Source organism: Thalassophryne amazonica, chromosome 19 (assembly GCF_902500255.1).
Source record: "Thalassophryne amazonica chromosome 19, fThaAma1.1, whole genome shotgun sequence".
Taxonomy (NCBI): domain Eukaryota; kingdom Metazoa; phylum Chordata; class Actinopteri; order Batrachoidiformes; family Batrachoididae; genus Thalassophryne; species Thalassophryne amazonica.
In genome coordinates this window covers 70,433,145-70,442,180 of record NC_047121.1, presented here as the reverse complement: position 1 = coordinate 70,442,180, position 9,036 = coordinate 70,433,145, and the positions used below count along the sequence as shown (strand labels likewise).

At 42.3% G+C, this 9,036-nt stretch overlaps 1 long non-coding RNA gene across 1 annotated transcript; it reads left to right on the top strand.

Moving 5' to 3' along the window:
- Positions 1-7,536: 7,536 nt before the first annotated feature.
- Positions 7,537-8,810, top strand: LOC117500834. Its single transcript, XR_004557862.1, has 3 exons — positions 7,537-7,550; positions 8,183-8,184; positions 8,577-8,810. It is a non-coding gene; the product is annotated as an uncharacterized LOC117500834 (long non-coding RNA).
- The last annotated feature ends 226 nt before the right edge of the window (positions 8,811-9,036 follow it).

Sequence of the window (9,036 nt, the reverse complement as noted above, 5' to 3'; positions counted from 1 at the left end):
TCGTGGTGCCTTGGTAATTCCACCAGCACACAGTGGGCACAGTGTGACTGTTTCAGTGGGTGCCACGTGCACACCCCAGTGGGTTTCCAGATAGTAGCTAAAGAGCTTATTTCCCAAATCTCTTTATCCTTTCTAGAACTGTGAGACATTGACAGAAAGTGTGTTAACTCTAGCCAGTGGCAGCTGCATGGGTTTTGCATAATTAATTATTTATACGGAGCCAGACATAGTAATTACCATCCAGATGAATATGATATTCTAATCAGGCAGGCTTTAATTTTAATTGCCCTCCAGCATCTAACTGTCAGTGCTGGCCTGGCTTGATAAAGTGGAGAGTCTCTAAACACCATTAGACATCTGCTCGGAGAGCATTGCCTCGACTACACACCAGGCCCTCCGACTGCCATAAAAATCAATACAGGACCGGGCGTGTGCATGTGTCATCTCCTTCATTTTTCTATGGAAAGATATTTTTTGTCAATGACAAATTCAGAGCTTGAAGCTACAGAGTCATCTCCTGTATGATTGAGACCTCTCAGATTTTGGGTATCATTTTCTTCTCTTTTTTTTTGGGGGGGGGGGGGGGGATGAGTCTCATCTTGATGTAATGCATGTCTCATCAGCTTGCCTCTTTTTTTCTGTTTTCTGACAGGCACACTGGAAAGACAGGATGGGGAATCCTTGCAGGCACAGAATGGCTGGAGCACAGTCACATTTGATATTAATGTTTATTTTATTTGTGGTCAATATTTCAAATATTTGTCATAGACATTAGTCAGACATTTGTTTTGTAGGAATATATTTCACGTAGATATTTCCCATAGATTTTGTCATAGTTTTATATTTGACATATACAACCCCAATTCCAATGAAATTGGGATGTTGTGTAAAATGTAAACAAAACAGAATACAATGATTTGCACATCCTATATTCAGTTGAATACACCACAAAGACAAGATATTTAATGTTCAAAGTGATAAACTTTATTGTTTTCGTGCAAATATTTGGTCATTTTGAAATGGATGCCTGCAACATGTTTCAAAAATGCTGGGACAGTGGTATGTTTACCACTGTGTTACATCAGCTTTGCTTCTAACAACACTCAATAAGCATTTGGGAACTGAGAACACTAATTGTTGAGCTTTGTAGGTGGAATTCTCTGAATTTTCTGATTATATTATGGACTGTAGATGATGGAATCCCTAAATTCCTTGCAATTGAATGTTAAGAAACATTGTTCTGAAACTGTTGGACTATTTTTTCATGCAGTTGTTCACAAAGTGGTGATCCTCGCCCCATCTTTGCTTGTGAATGGCTGAGACGTCTGGGGATGCTCCTTTTATACCCAATCATGAGTGTTTGTCTGTTGATACATGTCAGCCCTGCATTGGACTGGCGGCCTGCTCAGGGAGTGCCCTGCCTTTCGCCCAGTGACCGCCAGTGATCCTTAGCTGGAATAAGCGGGTATAGAAAATGAAAGAACGTTAGACATTGCTAGCATTAGCCATAGGTGTCATGCTTTCTTCTACTTTGCACACATTGCTTAACAATGCTAGCATTAGCCATGGGCACTATGCTATGCATTTTAACAAGCTTTTAACTGGTTTGCACACATGGTTTTCATTAGCATTAGCATTGATCGCTATGTTCTTTTGCACTTATTGTTAAACATTGCTTGCATTAGCTATGGGCACCAGGTACTTTTCTGGTTTGCACTCATTGCTAAATATTCCTAGCATGAGCTATGGGTATCATGTTTTTTTTCCTGTTTTCACCTATTGTTACCACTGCTAGTATTAGCCGTGAGTGCTATGCTTTCTTCTGCTGTATTCACCCATTGCTAAACATTGGTAACATTAGCCAAAATACACATTTACAGCTTGGTGGATTGGGACAATGGAGATGAAGTGAACTTGTCAAGGACACCAACAGGTAGTTTGACCAGAAACCAAACCCAGGTCTGCATACTGGTAGCCCACCTCCTTAACAATAATGGAGATTTTGATGAATTTGAGCATTAACGTGAACATACCTAGCATGTTGTGTTAGGTCATGTAAGGTCTAGAAGCACGTGTTGGTGCTACATCCACCACGTCATTGAACCGCCTTTACTCCGGGATGGCAGCCACTCATGCAGACAACCAATCCAATGGATTGTAAATTTTGTATTTTGCAAATAATTTGTCTCCATATTTATGAGTGTACAACCTACGCTACTGTTTTTAGTTTTTCAGTTGATTCGGTTGCTTAATTGCATTGATTCATTGGCTGTGCAGAATGATACAAGTTTGGGAAATGAGTTCATTTGCTGTTCTCTGTCTCGGTCCCTTTTGGGAGTTAAGGCTGCACCTTCTGTGTTACACTGAGGTAAACTGTGTGGAAATGAAAACACTTAAACTTCCTTGACACAATCTGGAGAAGCGAGGAAACATATGGAACACAGAGTTACTGAGACGGATGGCTTCACAGAGGTGCATCACATGCCGATAAACCCAGTGACCTCTGACAGCTCGGAACATTTGGTGCAAATGTACAGTGGTCGATAGGGCCCACAACACTCAAAATATGCAGAAAATATTGACACACACACACACACACATATATATATACTCAACAAAAATATAAACGCAACACTTTTGGTTTTACTCCCATTTAGTATGAGATTAACTCAAAGATCTAAAAGTTTTTCCACATACACAATATCACCATTTCCCTCAAATATTGTTCACAAACCCGTCTAAATCTGTGATAGTGAGCACTTCTCCTTTGCTGAGATAATCCATCCCACCTCACAGGTGTGCCATATCAAGATGCTGATTAGACACCATGATTAGTGCACAGGTGTGCCTTAGACTGCCCACAATAAAAGGCCACTCTGAAAGATGCAGTTTTGTTTTACTGGGGGGGGGGGGGGGGGGGGGGGGATACCAGTCAGTATCTGGTGTGACCACCATTTGCCTCATGCAGTGCAACACATCTCCTTCGCATAGAGTTGATCAGGTTGTCAATTGTGGCCTGTGGAATGTTGGTCCACTCCTCTTCAATGACTGTGCGAAGTTGCGACGACGAACTGGAGTCAGGTCGAGACCCCGATGAGGACGACGAGCATGCAGATGAGCTTCCCTGAGAAGGTTTCTGACAGTTTGTGCAGAAATTCTTTGGTTATGCAAACCGATTGTTTCAGCAGCTGTCCGAGTGGCTGGTCTCAGACGATCTTGGAGGTGAACATGCTGGATGTGGAGGTCCTGGGCTGGTGTGGTTACACGTGGTCTGCGGTTGTGAGGCTGGTTGGATGTACTGCCAAATTCTCTGAAACACCTTTGGAGACGGCTTATGGTAGAGAAACGAACATTCAATACACGAGCAACAGCTCTGGTTGACATTCCTGCTGTCAGCATGCCAACTGCACGCTCCCTCAAATGCCGACATCTGTGGCATTGTGCTGTGTGATAAAACTGCACCTTTCAGAGTGGCCTTTTATTGTGGGCAGTCTAAGGCACACCTGTGCACTAATCATGGTGTCTAATCAGCATCTTGATATGGCACACCTGTGAGGTGGGATGGATTATCTCAGCAAAGGAGAAGTGCTCACTATCACAGATTTAGACTGGTTTGTGAACAATATTTGAGGGAAATGGTGATATTGTGTATGTGGAAAAAGTTTTAGATCTTTGAGTTCATCTCATACAAAATGGGAGCAAAACCAAAAGTGTTGCATTTATATTTTTGTTGAGTGTATATATATGTGTGTGTGTGTGTGTGTGTGTGTGTGTGTGTGTGTGTGTGTGTGTGTGTGTGTGTGTGTGTGTGTGTGTGTGTGTGTGTGTGTGTGTGTGAGAAAAATCAGCATTATTGTCTTGAAAAATTTGAAAATTCATGCAAGTACACACAACACAAACAATCACAAACTGCAGAACATGCAACAATTTGATTGGATGATGTGTCACCATTCTGACATCACAGCAATATGGGGACGCAGACAGTGAGAGGTAAGAAGAATAACTTTTTGTTAATTTTTACTAATATATCATGTTTGATGGCAGGTTTTATGAAATTAAATTGTAAAATGGGCACTGACTTGAGTTTGGATGTTGGTGTTGCTGTCAGCATGGTGGTAGGTCACAAACCTATGACAATCTCCTTTTCAAGATAGCAGATGAAATTATCACAGGAAAGAGCTCAAGTCATAGAAACACGGTATACATCCATATTTTCGCAAGGAGATGCATCGGAATGCTTAGCTAGATCTGATAGATAGTATTAGCTAGATCTGGTTTGCACTCAGTTTCAATCTATTTCAATTTATTTAGTTTAAATAACACCAAATCACAACAAATCTGCCTCAAGGCGCTTCACACAAGTAAGGTCTAACCTTACAAACTTCTAGAACAAGCACACAGTGGTAAGGAAAAACTCTCTCTGATGATTTGAGGAAGAAACCTCAAGCAGACCAGACTCAAAGGGGTGACGCTCTGCCTAGGCCATTCTACCAATAAAGTTTACAATACGGGACACAACACAGCACCAATTGACGAGAGTCCACGCAGGTGTCCCGTCCACCGCCGGGCCACTCATTGGATCTGTTCCCACCCATTGCTAAATATTCTTAGTAAGAGCAGTGGGTGCCATGTTTTCTTCTGGTTTTCACCTATGGTTACTATTGCTAACATTAGCCATGGGTGCTATGCTTTCTTCTGCTTTGCACCCATTTCTAAACATTGCTGTCCTTAGCCATGGTGCTGCTGTCGTCTGGTTGTCATCAATGATTACCATTGCTAGCATTAACCATGAGTACTATGCTTTTTCTTGTTTTACCCCAATAGGTAAGAGTGTGAATGTGTTCATCTGTCTATGTGTTGGGCCTCCAATGACTGCTAGTGATCATTAATTAGAACAAGCATCTGTAGAAAATGAATGACTGAACAGCAGGAGTCGCTGTGCATATGTAGTTAGTAAACCTCACTCCCCAATAGCTCAAAATCATGAGTTCGCATCCTGAGGGGAGTGAATGGGCGCAGTAAAACAACGCAGAGTGCAGCCGCTACAGTGGTGCCGTGACCCAGATGAGAGTGAGTTTAGGGGTATAATGGAGTATAATGGAAGCCAACAGGAGTCGCTGTGCATAAACAGCTCAAAATCGTGAGTTTGCATCCTGAGGGGAGTGAATGGGCGCAGTAAAACAACGCAGAGTGCAGCCGCTACAGTGGTGCCGTGACCCAGATGAGAGTGAGTTTAGGGGTATAATGGAGTATAATGGAAGCCAGCAGGAGTCGCTGTGCATAAACAGCTCAAAATCGTGAGTTTGCATCCTGAGGGGAGTGAATGGGCGCAGTAAAACAATGCAGAGTGCAGCCGCTACAGTGGTGCCGTGACCCAGATGAGAGTGAGTTTAGGGGTATAATGGAGTATAATGGAAGCCAACAGGAGTCGCTGTGCATAAACAGCTCAAAATCGTGAGTTCGCATCCTGAGGGGAGTGAATGGGCGCAGTAAAACAACGCAGAGTGCAGCCGCTACAGTGGTGCCGTGACCCAGATGAGAGTGAGTTTAGGGGTATAATGGAGTATAATGGAAGCCAGCAGGAGTCGCTGTGCATAAACAGCTCAAAATCGTGAGTTTGCATCCTGAGGGGAGTGAATGGGCGCAGTAAAACAACGCAGAGTGCAGCCGCTACAGTGGTGCTGTTACCCAGATGAGAGTGAGTTTAGGGGTGTAATGGAGTATAATGGAAGCCAACAGGAGTCGCTGTGCATATGTAGTTAGTAAACCTCACTCCCTAACAGCTCAAAAGGATTCTCTGGTCACAAGGCCAAGAGTCCACCTCCCATGCCAGGGATCATGAGTTTGCGTCTCGAGGGGAGCAAATGGGCGGAGTAAAACAAAACACAGAGTGCAACCGCTATACTAGCTAGCCATGGTTGCTATGCCATTTTCTGGAACTGGAACACATTTAGTTTGGACATCGGAAGTAGAACTCAGAATTAATGCCTTCTGATGTGGGATTGTCAAGGGGCTAAAGCAGTGGGCTTGTGACCAGAGGATCCTTGGTTCAAATCCCTGTCAGGATGGAAATTACTAAGCTCTCTTTGGCAAAGTCCTTAATCCTAATGTTTCTGCCGCTGCGCAGTTGAGCACCTTGCATGTTAGCATGCTGACACTGGTGTGCATGGGTGAATGTGAAGCATCACTGTAAAGCGCTTTGACCATGAAAACCCCATATAATTGCAGTCCGTTTTCCATAACAAGGTGCCGGGATGCACTGAATGGTCCATCATGTAAAGTTCTCCAGCCACAAGACGCTTTTTGTATTGTATTTTTACGTTGTGTTGTGAAGCTTTGCTAAGTGTAAATTTGCAACAGTTTTACTGTCAGATTAAACTGTTGCATGTGCTGCAGGTTATGTTTGTCTTCTCTGTCACTTTTGCTGGTCAGCCACTGTACAAATGGAGATTTTAATTTAAATTTGAGACAATAACTAATTTTAGCTTTCTCAAGTCTTGAAGTTGATCTTTGTTTTAATCTTGCTTGCAACCGAAAGTTAATTGACAACACTTGTAAGAGTATAGGAGTCCTTCAAAAAAGCCTTGATTCTCACCTAAACCTTCCATATTTTTTTTTTTTTTGTTTCTCATTATCGCGCATTCACACTCCAGCTTGGCTCGAGGATTTTTTGATCTCCACACGTTGCGAGTGAGGTGAGCGGAAGCAAGGTCCTCAGATGTCTGGGCTCCTCATGCCCAAAGTTTGAATTTCATTAAAGACCCTCTGTGCTCCCTCGGCTACCGTGGAACAAAGCGCGAGCTGGACTCAATGGTAATCCTGCCCGCGAGGCGCCGATGTCAAAGGTCACTCGTCGCCAGCAGATGAATCCTGTGGTCGGGGCGGCGGAGGCTATGATGGAGAGGAGAAGAAGACAGAGGAGCTCTTTTTCTCAGGTTATCTGAGGAGAATCTAATGAGGAGGACTGGGGGAGAGGAACGCTACGCGGCTGCTCGGGTGGAGGCGAGGGGAGCTCCACGGAGAAAAAAAAAATACTTCAATACCAAAAGCATCGGCACGGACGACGAGGTAGAGAGGGAGAAAACTAATGCTTAGCATGAAACGAAAGGCAGAGTGAGACATAAGGCGCAATCAGAGGTTGCAATCCTGTGGTGTTGCGTGAGAGCCACTTAGTGCCTGAGGATGAGCCCAAGGCCAATAAATCTGAAAGATGGCAGCCACTCTGACCTTGCTTTGACAGCCAAAGCCCTAATAAGGACACAGTCTGAAGAGGGGGAACAAAACTTTCAGTTTCTCTCCAGAGCAAACACTCTCTCCATCCCCATTTCATACGCTCTCCTTTCATGAAGGCACCGATGGAAACCTATAGGCACCCTAATGAAGTGGACGTTGGATGGGATACATTAAAAGCAGGGATTAGACGCTGTCTGACATGGACACTGACTTTGAACATGTTGGCAATGCACGATGATTAGTAATAGACTGTGAAATGACTAACTCAATTATAAGAAGCTTTCAAAGTAATAGGATTTTAGAATGCAGGAGCATTGGTAGTTTTAGTTTCATCTGTCAGGCAGCTTTGGAACATTGCGCACTTAAAGGGTAACGAGGTAAAAATGAAGCGCTTTCATGAATAACTCAAACATCACATTGGTATAACATTTGAAAGTGCTTTGAAAGAGTTTTAGATGCATTAAAGTCTTCATTCCTGCATGTATTTGTTTTTGGAGGTGACGGCTGCAAAGGGTTTTTGCAAAGTAGAATTTATATCAAAGCTGTGGTTTTAAAGTCTTCCAGATGTACTACAAAATGGCAAAGGTGAATAAGTGTGTCCCTTTTGGGCTACTGTATCAATATGGACTTGCAAGATAGTAGCCTCCATGAGGGGACTTCTATCCACATAGCTATGAAGAGTGGTGGGCACACAATTGTGCTAACCGCTAATTAGCAAAGCTAATGTTTTCGTTTTCGTTAGTTTTTCAGCTAACTTTGAAAACTTTAGTTCCGCTAACTTTCAGTCTGCTAACATTTTTTTTTTCTGGTAAAGTGACTAAAATTTAACGGTCAAAAATGTTTGTAAACCATAAAACCATACATGTTAGTTTGTGTTTATGAATGCAGAGAGCTAGCTAACACTTCTGGCTCACAAGTCAAAGCACACGAGTGCTGGTAAGAAGACAAGAAGTTACACTGTGGACAAAAACAGTATGTAAACAGCTCAAACATCAGTATTTTTATTTATTAATTTTTAGTGCATTTGTTTTGTGTTTGTCAACGCAATACAGGTGAGCCATAGCTCCGTTAATGGTTTATAAATATATAATATAGAGATAAACTGTGACTTTGAATACTGTGATTTACTGTTTTTGATAAAGTTGATGTCAATGTTTGGGGTTTTATTTTTTATTTATTTATTTGTCGTGCATTCGTTTTGGTAGTCCATGCGCCCATCATGAATTTTGACCTAATCGGTACCACTTAAGGGGAAAAAAAACAACACTTAGAATCCAGCCTCAGTGTATCATGACCTACACAAAAATGTATGATAGCCATCCCAGGGTGGCAGCTGTAGCCAGGTAGGGGTCAATGAAGAATTACACAGAGGTCAAACTTTAAAAATGCTCCAGTCATGTTGAAAACTATATCACATTACTTGTCTGATCATAACAATCCCAAAAAGGTAAAGTTTGGATTATCTACGTATGATGGAATGGTCTGGAGTTATGGGGATAAAACAGCAAAAATGGTGACAAAGGTCAATTTCAGTTTGTACAGGGGTCAAAAGTTAAAGTTGCTCCAGTTTCAGCAAAAAATGATGCAAATTATTGGTTGCAATAACAGGATCAATAAATGGAATAGTTTTGACAGTGCTGAATGCTTTGTCTCTAAAGTAAAGGTCAAACAAGGTCAACATCCATTGAATTCTATGACATGTGACATATGTTACGCTGTAACATGATAACTAAACATGACAGATGGTGCAAACTATTCCTTTTTAAAACCCTATTAACCCAAACAATAATTTACATTTTTTTT